Source organism: Photinus pyralis, unplaced genomic scaffold (genome assembly GCF_008802855.1).
Source record: "Photinus pyralis isolate 1611_PpyrPB1 unplaced genomic scaffold, Ppyr1.3 Ppyr1.4_LG6, whole genome shotgun sequence".
In the NCBI taxonomy this organism is placed as follows: domain Eukaryota; kingdom Metazoa; phylum Arthropoda; class Insecta; order Coleoptera; family Lampyridae; genus Photinus; species Photinus pyralis.
Genome location: NW_022170663.1, coordinates 31,642,674 through 31,657,675, shown reverse-complemented (window position 1 = coordinate 31,657,675; position 15,002 = coordinate 31,642,674). Strand labels below are relative to the sequence as shown.

Below are 15,002 nucleotides of genomic sequence, written 5' to 3'. Positions count from 1 at the left end.
AATAAACTTCTGATTCAAACCCCAAATATTACATTGTTGAAAATCGACGTACATTGCTGTTTAAAAAATCGAGATGTTATTCGCTTCGCTTTTTTTATTTTAATAATAATTTTTATTTACGGATAAAACCAATTTCAATTATAAAACCATTTCAAGTGCACATCAGCGTATAAAGCACAACAAAATTCTGATCAGTTTTTATTTAAACCATTGACCGGTATAATCAAAATTTCAAAATGAAGATCCAAAATGTTAAAAAATCTTACAATCACAGATACCCCTAGTTCAAAAATCCTAAAATTCCCGAAATCAAAATTAAAACTCCAAGCTTTCCTGATATTTCAAAATTTGAAAAACCTTAAAATCCAAAATCCTCACATCGCAATTTCTGTGCAAAGCTGTTTAAAGTATCTGTGTGGCGCAGTGGTGTTCGAACCCGTGTTCGCGCATGGAAATTTGTAAATGTATATTGGGGTTGGATTGGTTTAAAACCTTGGATGCTTTGGATGAAACCCCGCCGACTTAAAAATAAAATATAAATAAATGAGAAAAGATCTTTACGATCGGGTGTGTATTGTATTGGTGTTTATAAAACTCAAAATGATTTTCGTTGCGCTTTTCTAGTTTATCACAAATCTAACAAGTGCATATCAGCTTATGACGTACAATGACGTGATATTCCAAAAATTTTTTAAATCCTTAAAGTAAAAATTCAGAAAATTTAGAATTATTTTGAGATATTTAAGATTTCAAAAATCCCAAAATTTCAAACTCCCAAAGTGTATAATTCTCCAAATTTCAATAGCCTCAGAATTTAAAATCCTTAAGATTAAAATATTTCTAGTTTTTAACAATGTCAAAAATCCGAATATCTAAAATTCCCAAAATCTCAAAAATTACAAATTCTTAAATTTCGAAAAATCTTATTCTCAAAACCTAAAGTTCCAAAATTTCAAATACCTAAAATTTCAAAAGTTCCAAAAGTTTAAAAAGTTCCAAGATTTCTAAAATCTCCGAAATATCAAAAATTCCGAAATTTATGAGGGGAATGAATTTTTTGTATCGAGGATAGAAAAGACATCATCCACGTTAATGATTGATTTTAAATATTAAATTGATATAAATGGCTCAATTATCAGAAAAACAAAGTGGCGTAATATACAGAAATAACTTCTGAGAGCGTTTTTTTTATTACAAGTTCTGATAGAAACTATTAAAGTATTACATTGCTGAAAAAAGAAAAAAACCTTTAAAAGGAATCCGAAATCGGAGTATGTTGCTGTTTGAAAAATGCGCTTTTTATTTGTTTTCCACAAATTATAACAAATACACATCAGCACATTTTGAAAATTCCCGAAACTCAAGTCTTAAAATTCCTGAAATCAATCTTTAAAATGTCTCTAAAGCACCTAATATTTCAAAATCCCGAAATTTCAAAAATCTCAAAATTTAAATTTAACATTTCAAGTTCTATGCAATGCTGTATAAGTATTACATTGTTGAAATGAGAAAAAAAATCTTCAAAATTGGCGTGCATTGCTGTTTAAAAATCAAAATGATTTTCGCTGCGCTTTTTTAGTTTTTCACAAATTATGCCGTACAATAAATTCTGAACAGCTTTTATTTAAAACCATTGCCCGCTAGAGTGAAACTTTCAAAAACCTCAGACTAAATTTTTTAAAATTTCAAAAATTTAAAGTTCTGAAGCTAAGCTATTAATTGAAAAGAGAAAAGAATCTTTAAACGGAACTCAAAATTGCTGTATAAAAAAAACAAAATTTTTTGTTGAGCTTTTGTTTTGCACAAAGTGTAAGAAAAGCATCTGACGCACACAAAAATTCTGAACAGCTTTTATTTAAACCATTATTCGGTAAAATTAAAAAAAATCACAACATACGAATCTACACTTCTAGAAATTTTTGCATTGATTTTTCGCTGACCGGCAACTATTGACGATCTTTTCAAAACTCTAAAAAAGCTAACTTTTAACGTAATTTGAGGGGCTGCGTAGTGAAGCCCTTTATAATTTCAAAATTGATGTTTTGTGGCCTAATTATCGGAACTTTCTAAGAATTACCCAGGGTTTTAGAACTTTATGGGGGGGGGCCTCCAAAACTAATTACAATTACAAAATTTTATAAATCAGGGTGTTCACATGCGCAGTGGTGGGTTAACTAAAAAGTAAAAACACACCTTCTGGTTTCAATTTCAACCATGTCAGACCTGAGGTGGGGGGGGGGGGTTATCAATGCGCCACATTTAAATTTTATCAGAAGCATCAAACTGTCGGTTTAGAACAACAAAGTTGTTTTGTTACAAACATCCTTAATTGTCTTTCTAATCAGTGGTGCAAAGTCAAATTAACTATTAAGCACATTTTTATCTTCTCCTTGCGGACGTATCCTGTAGCCAAAGTTTTACATTGTTTATTGACATGACATTCGCAAAGTTTTACACGGTATAGTGACATGACAATTCGCCCACGCCAGACCTATAAGGGGCCAAGCAAGCATTGTAACAGAATATTCCCTGTGAAATGAATGGTTAAATGAGTGAAACATAAATCAGAAAATATGCGATGAACGTGCAAGAAGCTGAAAACAAAACACTCTTAAAAAAATATTACGTAATTTGTTCGGTGGGCAATAATTCTGTTAGTCTTGATTTTTATGCGTTGCAATACGAACGTCGGCCTAGGTGTAGACGCGTACCAGTCGTTTTGTTTGTATGATTATTGCAATTATTAGAACAACAACGTGTTGAAGTGCCTTCAATCAACGTCAACAGGGTTCTTCAGGTGAGTTTGGCTTAATTTTCTTGTTAAAGTAAGGGGCAAATTTGTTCGAAAACACCTCGTACGTATCGCGAATATCTCCCGTTGGCATCACGCAAACCACTCTTCGCCGTGCAGTGCGTGACGAGAAGATCCAGATAAAGTTCCATGTCCATGGGTGCTAATAATTTATTTGGTATCTTCGCGTGTTCGTGACCCTTCTTCTTCTTGTGCGCGCTGCTTCGCTTTGTCGTTATATTTATCTTTGAAAGGCTTAGGCAGCGCGATTTGAGAATGCGATCGACCGGTCCCCCAATTACGACCTTTACGACTTTGCCGTAATTACCAATTACGAAAGTAAATTGGCATAAATTATTTGCGCAAATGCAACTTTACGTATTCGCCTAATCAGCAATCGCGTATTATCCGCTGCTGACTACTGCGTCGATGTGTCAAATTACAGAGTTGTAATTGCGCTAAAAAGTTTATCAACGACGCGAGGAAATGGCGGCGTTCTTTCTTTCTACTTATAGGGACCATAGTTTAATTTATCTGGCTGTTGAAACGTGAAGTCTGCAATCTATCTACTCACTTGGCTTGGCAGGGTACAAAAATGAACCAATTTTTTTGTCTACTAAGTGTTTGTGCTTTTTTGGTGTTAGAACGAAAATGCAAATAGGGACCAAATGAACGCTTAGCCCCCTCAAAACTTTATACTTAAAACGTCTGTATTGCGTAGTACTAGTACTTCGGTTGCACATATCATATGCCATGGTTTGCATCTTTTTGGTTCCGTAAGTACTTTGAAAAAATTAAACGTCTTAATACTTAAATGCTATTTGCATAGTACACATTTCGAAAAAGCCTTTTTTCTAACCCATATATTTTGAAAAAAGAAAAAAGGTCAAGTTAACACGTATTCTGTGCAATTTTTCCTTTCCAAAATTGGTATATTAGTCCAGGCGAATTAGTTACCGGGCGAAACCGGGTTTTTGAAACAGCTGAATTTTTCCGCGGGTGAAATCACGGGGGGGTGAAAGAGGTGGAAAGTGGTGTTTTGCAAATTGTGGAAAAACTATTAATTTTAAACGAAAATGTTCAATATAAAAGTTATAGAGATTAAAAAACGAGCAACTTTTGCATCTGCACTATTTTCACTTAACCTCCAATTTTCCTAGAAATACCAGAAAAACTGTTTTTTTCATTTTTTATTCTTATTTTTGCGAAAAAAAGTCGTAGGGGTTTGAAGTTTGGAAGAAACAGCTTGTTTTATGATAAAAAAGAAGATTTTTTGGGCCCGTAAAGTCGAACCCGTTTTCCAAGATCTCACGATTTCTGAAAAAAAACCTATTTTTCAAAGGGATGAAAAATCTATTTTTTTTTCATCGTACAGAGGTGCGCGGAGTAGCAAAATTAACGGGAAGACGTATATTTTAATAAACACAAATAAAAAAATATTATTCCTATAGCAAAAATTCGAGAAAATCGCCAAAAACTGGAAAAAAAAGTTTTAAGATATACACGGTTTTTGACATGATAAATCAACATGTTGGATGTTAATAAAGATTTTTTCGAAATCTGTCTTCTTGCTTCTCTTTAATGTTTGCTTAAATATTCTCTTTTGTTATCTTATGCTCAACGGTTTTAATTATAACATCTTTTTTATTTCTTTTTTCTGCATTTTTACCGCAATAAAAGCAATTCGAAATAAAATCGGATTTGCTCCTGATTCCTGAACAATTTCTTTTTGTTCACTGAAGAACCTGCCTGTTTTATAGCTGATGCAATTGCGTTGGGCCTGTTTATAAACTTGCAAAAACTCCAATAAGAACGTTAGTTTTACGGGCCAAAGCAAATGATTTGAGATCATTGAGATGTAAAACCTGGAATAAACTTTATGAGGATTTTATTCATAATTCCTGTAAATTAACGATCAACAGTCCCAGCTTAATCCCATCAGCTGTAAAACAGGCAGGAAGAAGAGTTAGTGAACAAAAACAAATTGTTCATGTAGCAAAAGAATTCGATTTTACTTCGAATTGCAGAAAAAAGAAATAATAAAGATGTTTTAATTAAGGCAGTTGGGCACTGGGAAACAAAGAAAATATTTTAGCAACTTTAAAGAGGAGAGAGAAGACAGACAGATTTCAAAAACTTTTTATTAACGTGGATCCAATACGTTAATATATTTGCAAAAAAACGTATTGATGACCTACTGTCAAAAACGGTATATCTTAAAACTGTTTCCCTCGTTTTTGCCGCTTTTCTTAAAATTTTTCTATTGGAATAATATTTTTTATTTTTGATTATTAAAATGTAAGTCGTTACGAAAATTTTGCTACCCCGCGCACCTCTGTCGATGAAAAAAATAGATTTTTCATCCCCTTGAAAAGAGGTGATTTTTAGCTTCCTAGCATGTGCTAGGTAGCTATTGCGATAGCCGTTTTTTGAACATTTCAAAATTTCATCAAATGTCGACGTTTTAGACCATTTTAAGCAACTTTTAAAGAATAAAATTTTTTTCCGTCTGTATGTACGTACGTACGTACGTTTGTTGGCAATTTTCTGAGAAAACGGCTCGACGGATTTTGTTGAAATTTTGTATATATGTTTTAGGCATACCGAACAGAAAAATAACGGGCCGGATTTTTGAAAAAAAATTTTGGAGCGCCGTAACGGCATCGAACTTTTTTTTTCAAATAGCAACCTAAAATTTTTATTCTATTATTTGGAAGACCTTATTTTCCTGTGTACAACCTACAAAAAATTGGGCCGGGTTATATTATCAAAAAACGGAGAAAAAAATTGTCAAAGTCAAAAAATTGTGTTGCATAATATGTTTCTATGCAAAAAAGCGCAACGTCTGCGCAAGCAATTTAAACGAAATTTCTATGGTAAGTCCCTTTAATAAAAGCAAACAAAATTCATGCGCAAAAATCGTGTTGCGCATGCGCAGAAATGCCATTTTCTTATTTATGGAACAATTAAAACGAAATTTGGATGGTAGGTCCTCCTAATAAAAGAAAACAAAATGCATGCGCAAAAAATCGAGTTGCGCATGTGCAACATCCAACTTTCTTATTTATGGAGCAATTTTAACGAAAATTGGATGGTAGGTCCCTCTAATAAAAGCAAACAAAATGCATGCGCAAAAATCGTGTTGCGCATGCGCAGAAATGCAACTTTCTTATTTATGGAACAATTTTAACGAAATTTAGATGGTAGGTCCTTTTAATAAAAGCTAACAAAATGCATGCGCAAAAAATAGTGTTGCGCATGTGCAACATCCAACTTTCTTATTTATGGAGCAATTTTAACGAAATTTGGATGATAGGTCCCTCTAATAAAAGCAGTGCGTACATATGTTGGCAATTTTTGGTTTCAGCTAGGGACACCTGGTTTTCAAAAATCGTGAGATCTTGGAAACGGTTCGACGTCACGGGCCCAAAAAATTATCATCTTTTTTATCATAAAACAAGCTATGTTCCCTCCAAATTTCAAACCCCTATGACATTTTTTCGCAAAAATAAGAATGAAAACGAAAAAAACAGGTTTTCCGGTTTTTCTAGGAAAATTTTAGGTTATGTGAAAATAGTGCAGATACAAAAGTTGCTCATTTTTTTAATTTCTATAACTTTTACATTGAACATTTTCGTCTAAAATTAATAGTTTTGCCACAATTTGCAAAACACCACTTTCCACCCCTTTCAACCCCCGGGATTTCACCCGCGGGAAAATTCAGCTGTTTCAATTATTTTTTCCCAATTTCTATTCATTTCACCTGCCCGAAAAACCCGGTTTCGCCCGGTAACTTTTTTTTTCCTAATGTTTTTTCAAAAAAAATTATATTGTTTTTTTATTTTATTTAAGCCTGGACTATATCAGTATACGTATAGGAAAATGTTAAACAATTGTGTTTTCGCCAATTTGTACACAAAATTATGTTACGTTTTATGGCCACTATGCACACGTTTACCTTTACCGTTTGATATTTTTTCTTACGACGATTTAAGGGCGGCCGCCATCTTGAATTTTTGTAAATGACAACATGGGTTATGTCCTCGGTTATGTCTTATAGAAGGCAAGATAGAGGAAGGATAAACAATGATCGTAAAGTGAAGCAAATTTAATTTATTTACCCACCAGTAACATGGCCGCCCACAGTTCATTGGCGTCAGTTTATTTTTATCTCCTCGGACGTAAAGGATCAAAGCTGTCCTGCTGAAACGGTTCGAGGTATTGATTTGCAGTGCAGAGGACTTATTGAGACATTATTATGCATGTTTTGGAATGAAAAAGAAAGTTCTTGATGTTATGTGTCACATGACCTATGCTCGGACCTATGTTGTCATAAAAAAATGGCCGCCCTCAAAATTGAGGTAATGAAGAAATTTCATTTTCATTTCGAAACATGCATAAGACCATAACAATGTCTCATTTCAGTCCAAATCAATATCTCGAACCATTCCAGTAGGAGAGCCTTGTCTCGTTACTTTAGATCAGATAATACACATATTTTATATACAGGGTGACAATTTGAAAACTTACCACCCCCCATATCTTAGTAAATAAACGAGATATTTAAAAAAATCAAAATCCGTTTCGGTAATTCGGAGGGGGAATCACAATGACATAGTTGGCGACGCACCCCCTCCAACCCCCTGCGCCCCAGCCACCCCAACTTTTAAATCTTAAATAGTGACCCCCCATGTGTGATACGTCGTTGGAAAGCTCTGAAAAAATGCTTTCCAACCATACCAAATAGCATTACATTTAGGTTAGTAATTATCGTGCAAATCAAAAAATAAACTAATATGATACATTTGAAATCTGTCGTATTTAAAACGCAACCGGCGAACATAGACGAACTAAGACAGAGAATAATTCAAGAATGTCGAAATATTGCAAAACCAACATTTGAAAAGGTTCGACAAGAGTTTGAGAATAGATTATAACTGGCGATCAAAAATGAGTTGCTGTCGAGTCGGCTTTGGAGGTTCAAGTTAAATACGATTTTCCATGTTTATTTTTTGATTTGCACGATAATTACTAACCTAAATGTAATGCTATTTGGTATGGTTGGAAAGCATTTTTTCAGAGCTTTCCAACGACGTATCACACATGGGGGGTCACTATTTAAGATTTAAAAGTTGGGGTGGCTGGGGCGCAGGGGGTTGGAGGGGGTGCGTCGCCAACTATGTCATTGTGATTCCCCCTCCGAATTACCGAAACGGATTTTGATTTTTTTAAATATCTCGTTTATTTACTAAGATATGGGGGGTGGTAAGTTTTCAAATTGTCACCCTGTATATTTTTTCCCACATTAAAAAAAAGGGTTAAAAACTAGAAAGAGAAAACAAAGACGCTTTCCAGTGACCCATATCGTCATTAAAAAAATTCAAGATGGCGGTCGCCTTCAAAATTGGGGTAATTAATGGCGAATTGAAGAACATATTATAATAAATCAGCCCACTCGCCTGTTGTTTTAGTTATTATGTTGAACATTAACTGTTTAGCGCATTTTTGCAAATTTATTTATAAAAAGGTAGCAAATGCGGGCCCGTAGAAGAACGCTTGTAAAAAGACGAGGAGTGTACATGTATCTACCGGGGCCGTGTAATTATCTAATTAACAACTTGAGGGATGGGGCTACATGATGTGGGGTCGGCGACATCTAGGCGCCATCACCGAGCGTGCTATATTAACGTGGTGATTTTTCAGTTTTTTTCTTATCTTCTACCGTTTTGGTCCGATTGTTTTCAAATTGGAAAGATCTTGTAAACGCGCACAACTTCTGCGTGGCGGAATTTTGTTTCCTAGGGGCGTAATTAACCACCTTTTGTAAGGCGCACGAGGGGTAGTCGACTTTGGGCGCCCAAAAGTTTCTTAGAGCTCGAATCGCAGTCTCTTTTTCTCGTCTCACCAATAGAAGCTCGAGCTATGAGAAGTGCCCCAAAATTTGAGTATTATTTTGTTGATGGTTTTTACCGAAATCCTCCCAAATGCGAATTGCGTATGAACGAGACGTTGTAACTGCGTGCGGACAAAGGGAATGTGGTAGCCCCCGACAACATCTTACCGATGGGCGATGGTGGAGTAAAAACTGTAAACGCGAATTGCGGGTGAACGGGACATCGGAAGCGGGTTCGATAAAGGGAGTGGAGTCGATTTGGACAAGATCAAAATTGTGGTGGAGTCAAAATTGGCCAATACAATACTGATCTACCACACAAAAATGCCTTCGGTCTCACACGAGGATTTGATCATTTTTTATGGAGAATTCGAATATGGCGTCCCGTTTTTAATAACTTTTAAGATGACTGAGAAACACGTGGCAAATTTATTTTTTCTTATGGACACCATTTTCAATGTTCACATTTTGAGATTACTTACGTCTTTTTTTGTCTTTACGACGATGTGTCAGACATAGTGGTTCAGTATCATATTTTTCCTAGAAATACAATCTTTGTTAGATAATATCTCGATTTGCCTTGAAATAAAAGATGCGCACATTAATCGTTTTGAGCACTCAATGCTTGTTTTGGCATACTTATCGGAATCTCGACGATTTTAAATGTTGGTCCAGTTGGTTCCGGTATTCAGATTTTGAACTAAGTTTGGATTCGTTATTTTAATTTCAAAAGCTGTTGAGAGTAGCAACGCCTTTTACTTTACCTAACGCATAAGGAAAAATTCCAGCTTTCAAAATGTACGAAGAATGCCACCTAATATTTTATTGCTTTATTTCGTTCATACTGATTACTGTCTTCGTACCACAAACTGCAATCATCGTAAAATACACAAAATTAACGACAGTAAAATCTCTAATTAGCGAATGCCAAGAGCGCGTTTTGCATAGTACACGTTTAATTAAAAATTCTTCAGGTAGGTACTTATTTCGTGGAACCGTTCCCAAACTCACGTCCTCAATTAATTACGCAGCAAAAATTACTTAAAACGGTTCGACTAAGTATATCATTTTGTCAATTATAATTAAGAACTTTTTTATCTAGAGAAACGAGTTACTTGCAACAAAAAAAAAGAGAATTTGGAGACACGAGATTAAACGAGGCTATAAATAGCCGAGAATTCTTAAATGAAAAAATTATACATTAATTTGAAACTTTTGAAAAATAAATATTACAACATATTCAGCAGGTTCATTTAGAATGTACGTAAATCTTTCACCAGGTAAAGAAATACTATCTACGTTAAAAAATTCTTTCGCCAAGCTTTTAAAACACTAAACCTGTATAACCATAAACTACCATTTTTTTCGTATAAAAACGATTTTTTTATACCAGAATTTAAACTTTGACATACCCACCAATAAATTGTTCGAAAAATTGTTTCCTCGCTCCTCTCATGCACGTATATTATCTGCACTCTGTAACTTTATTAGTTTATAGATCCGTAAGAATTTATGTATAATTACTGTAATTTATTTCATTCGCTTGACTACATTCCATAATTTATTTTAACGGTAAACCATTAATGTATTTCATTAAACGTATGAGGGACAATCGACAGAAGCTGTTTAAAAATTTTCAGTCGGCCGCACTGTTCCTAATTTTCCGTACTACACGGTATTGGTTCCACGAACGAAAGTATGGCAATGAATGGAATATCCAGTACGCCCAAACTCAAATCAGCACAGATTTAATGGCTTATTTGAAATTCTTTTGAACCACACTTAGCAGTCAAAAATTGTAATATATTGGAATTTTAGAGACGGATATAGATCAAGAGCCAATGGCATTGCTGGCGTGCCGCAAGTGTCAATACCGGGCCCGCTGCTATGCTATGTATGTGTTGTGTGCTTCCCACAATGCTATTAGTAATTTAAATGATGCCGTACAATAATTATCTGCTTTTTTCAAATTTAAAGACGTGGAAAATCAAGAAATCTCTTCAAGAATTCATGATAGATTGAAAGATGTTTTTTAAATGGCTCATAGACCAGTTTAAAAGAATTTAGATTTTCTCCTGTTTTTTTAAACATCCTTTACAGAATCTAAAAGCTTCTTTAACGATTCTTCGCAGATTTTTCTCGGATACTACAGAAGATACTGGGAGATTTTTACGTCCATTGAATCTTTTTGTGACTAAAAAATCACCGAAAATCTAAAAATGTCAAATTTCTCTAGCTTAAACGGTCGGAAACGGACGGTGCCCCTTAGCACCTTCTGTAGGCACTTTTTTTCGAAGAATCTGAATCTGTTATCACTTATCAGAGTTTTCATAATACATTACTTCACAAGGCTTTGAAAATTCCCGAGACTGTAGCCGACTCTTAAGAGCTCTTTAAAGACTCTTGAGGATCCGTAAAAACCCATTCAGGTTCTTCAAAACTAAGAGAGCAGAGAAAAGCTTAAGGACCCGAAAAGCGACAACAGATTTGATTATTTATCACTTCGATGTTAAGACGGAGACTAAACACAATTCAATTTGAGTATGTAGCAAACAGTGAACCTTCTAGAAAAAATCGGCATTATATTCTGCAGAAAAAATGAGTCACGTTCGCTTTCATTCCTTATGATGAATCGACATGATTGCGCCTTGAAAAAATGTTCTAGAATGATCGCTGCAATAATAACTAGCAAATCTTGTGGATAGTCATCGTCCCGTGCTCTTTTGGGTTTCTATGAAGTGGAATTTTTATTTTATGCCCTGCTCATTTTTTGAAGAGTGGGATTTTTGTCTCCTGCTCTTTTGGTTTTTTTTTCATCGGACTGTTTTTATCATTCCATCTCGTTTTGTTTTGGTTTTGTTTGAAACAGGATTAATTGGGATGGGATTTTTCATCGGAATGTTTTTTTATCATTCTATTTTTTCTTTTGTTTTTTAAACGGGATTAATTGGGATGGGTGGGATCTTTGTTCCATGGCTCTTTTGGTTTTTTTTTAATGGAGTCACTTGTGGGACCATTGACCCGTGGTTTTTTGTTTTTTAAAATTAAATTAAGTGGGATGAGTGGGAGCTGTAAAAGTTAAAAGGATGAGGGGTAGTGCACACCCCATTACAGTGAGCGTTATAGCTACAATGGCTCGATACAATTGTGCTGGTTTTCAATCGTCTTTCTTGAATGTCGCGTACGAAGTCGTTTATGTGTGTGGGCCATATTAGAGGAAGAAACAAAAATGGAAAAGATAAGTATAGTGTCGGGGCGCAGGACTGTAATATTCGAAAGGGGCGATAGAAAAAGCGAATTAGTAAAATTATGCTTGACAACGAGGATGAACGTAAAGAGAATGTGCTGAGGTTAAAAGGAGGAGAGGGCTAGGAGGAAAGATGGAAAATGAGTTCGCAAAAAAAGTTCTAGATGCACAAATACAACAACAGAGGGCGAATATAGAGAGCGGATGCGGTAGTACAAGTTATAAAGAGCTAATAAGTGGCTATTAAAATATTTGTGGGAATGAAGGAAGAATACAAGGGAGAATATTAAAATAATAGCCAGATTCAGATGCGGAAATTAAGAGAGACGGAAATGAGCAATTGAGACAAGAAGAAGAAAGAAAATGTAGAATATGCGGAGAAGAAGAGAACATAGAACACATGTTATGGAACTGTACGGAGGTGAACGTGGTAGGGGAAGTAGGAATGAGGTGCCGGATGAGGGGGAGGAGGTGAGAACTGGATGAGGGGGATACTAAAGAGAAAAGAAGAATAAAATCGCATTTTAGTTATAATTTATATTGTAAACAGTTTAGCCATTTTGGCGTCCAATAAAGAATGATTGATTGATACTAGAAGCATCTATGGTTAAATTTCAAAGAAATGTATAAGTTGGCTTTGTGCATGCGTACATCTAGTTTTTACAGATTATATGTAATGCAGGACTGAAAACTATACATGTAACCGGATATTTTCTGTATAAGACTTTGTCTGTTGGAAATAAATATTATTATTATTATTATGGTCACAATACCCCACGCTATCGGGAAAGAGGAAAACAAAACAAAAAAATAATTATAATAATTCCTGTTTAGCAATTTTATTAAATGGAGTTTATTGTATAAGTGTTTCTTTGGCTTTGCGTTTGGGTTGAATACGAGTGGGTTGTGATAACGTGCTGTGTTTCTGAGAAGAAGGAGTTTTGTGTTTTTTAACTGTGCTAGTGCGTATAACTTTATTGGGTGGTCCTATCTTTGTAGTTTATTATTATTATTATTATTTATTACTATACGTGATCTGTGTGCCTGTACAAGAAGTATTAAGATTTTTCTTGGTTCAGGTGCCAAAGCTATAGGCTACCGAATTCCAAAAGCACGACCTCCATACAGGGTGCCCATTATGTATGGAATATCGTATATATTTCGGTAAATATCGAATGTATTCAAAATTTTTCCATATGGAAGTAGTTTAACATTTTATTTCCCATAATAAGGAAGCATTCAGTTGTTTTTATTTCAGAAAACAAATGAGTAACGAAAAACAATTGAATTTTTTTAAATGGCAGTGCACCTTTTCATTAGGCTCATTTGATAGTAATTTTTTTTCTCTTTTCTATGATATAACATGTTAGTACCCTTATTCAACAAAATTTAGGTCCAGATAAATAAAACAATTGAACGTGTACGTTTCTTGTTAAACCTTGAAGACAAAACGAAATTACCAGTAAAGTGGCTTTCATCGCAATGAATGCTCAAAATGTTCACCATTAACTGCAAGCCAGTGGAATAACCTATCACAAAAAGCTTGGAATAAAAAATGAATTTTTTCTAACGTGGTAGGTCATTAAAAAGAGAAAAAAAATCTCTGTCAAATGAGCATAATGAAAGTGTGCATTGCTATTAAAAAAAATTCAATTGTTTTTCTATAGTCATTTGTTTTCTAAAATAAAAACAATGGTATGCTGCCTTAAAACAATGGAAAGCTGCCTTATGGGAAATTAAATGCTAAACAACTTTCATATAGAAAAATGTTGTATACAGTCAATATTTACAGAGATATATATTATATTCCATTCACAATGGGCACCCTGTATATAAAACTGTAGGAGCAGTTGGACGGACAGGGAGTGGTCGCAATAGCGCACTCAACTTCGTGGGAAAATGCGTTAAAATTGCTTTTTTAAAACTTTAAAACTTCATAAATATATTTTTTTGTTGTGCACAACTCTTCGTTGTCAAGGTATTTGCTTCGACTTCACCAATAGATATGTCTCGTCCGGTCGATTCGTTTTGCCTTCTGAGTACTTTCTTCCGACAAACCGTTTTCAAGATGTTTCGCTCTTAAAGTTTTGATATCACCATCACCAATGGATATATTTCTTCTAGACGTCCCAATCGCCCTTTGTGAGTAGAGTAGTACCCTCTTCTCTAAGGAGTCGAGGAGGAGGACTATGGTTGGTAGAAATGAATTCCTTTCGTTGAGACTTGGTATTAGAGTACCATGAAGGATGAACTTAGTTCCAGCCCCCCACCCCACCCCTTTTGATAAGGGGCCAGAAAGAGGGCGGTAGTTGGTAGAAAACGATTCCTTTCGTTGAGACCTTTCATTGCAATACTATTAAAGATAAAATTAATTTATCCCCCCCCCCCCCCTCAGCATTCCCTCGGCCCCGTCACCCTCTGAAAAAGGGTCGCTTGTCCCCAGACAACGAAATTTGATGGCCGTCTGGCACACCTTCAGGGTATAGCCTACCTATTGCAAAAAAATTCCAGGACACTAGAACCATTCCTCTAGAAATAGTTCAAAACGGTAGAAGTGGATCAGGACGGACGGACGGACAAAACGCGAACAATAGTGCATTTTTTAAGAATGCGTTAAAAAATTGTAGCGTAGCTTGTGCTGTTTTTTGATTTTAATTCTTAAAAATTTGCGTTAAAATGTTACTTTTGGGTCAAAGTTTAAAGCAGTGACGATCCTCCATTTGAATAAACGCGTTAGGAAGAACTGGCACCATATATAGACACATTTACGAACAAAAATTTAAATTAATTTATGTTTCCATTTAATTTTTAATAGCCACCCCGAAACTGTGCCAATCAGATCAACCTCGGCCCGCGATGGAGAAAGAGAAAAATACAAAAAAGAAACCTCGATAACGGCCGAACTGCCATATGTACCAAGAAAGTCGGAATGAGGTTTACCTGTTACCTGTAGGAAGGTATTCAACTTACCTTTCTACCTACAGTTAAGTCGAATTACATTTTAGTTCGCGGCTTCGCGCTAATGAAATAACATACCTGTTTCACGCTGTTTATTTTGGCTAGTTTTTTGT

General features: G+C 35.0%; 1 protein-coding gene across 1 annotated transcript in view; it reads left to right on the top strand.

The window, feature by feature from the left end:
• The first annotated feature begins 2,637 nt into the window (after positions 1-2,637).
• LOC116173497 (epidermal growth factor receptor) overlaps positions 2,638-15,002 on the top strand; it is a 113,687-nt gene continuing 101,322 nt past the window's right edge. Inside the window, exon 1 of the mRNA XM_031490999.1 lies at positions 2,638-2,797. The gene's annotated coding sequence lies outside the window, so the exon portion shown is untranslated. The remainder of the gene's footprint in view (positions 2,798-15,002) is intronic.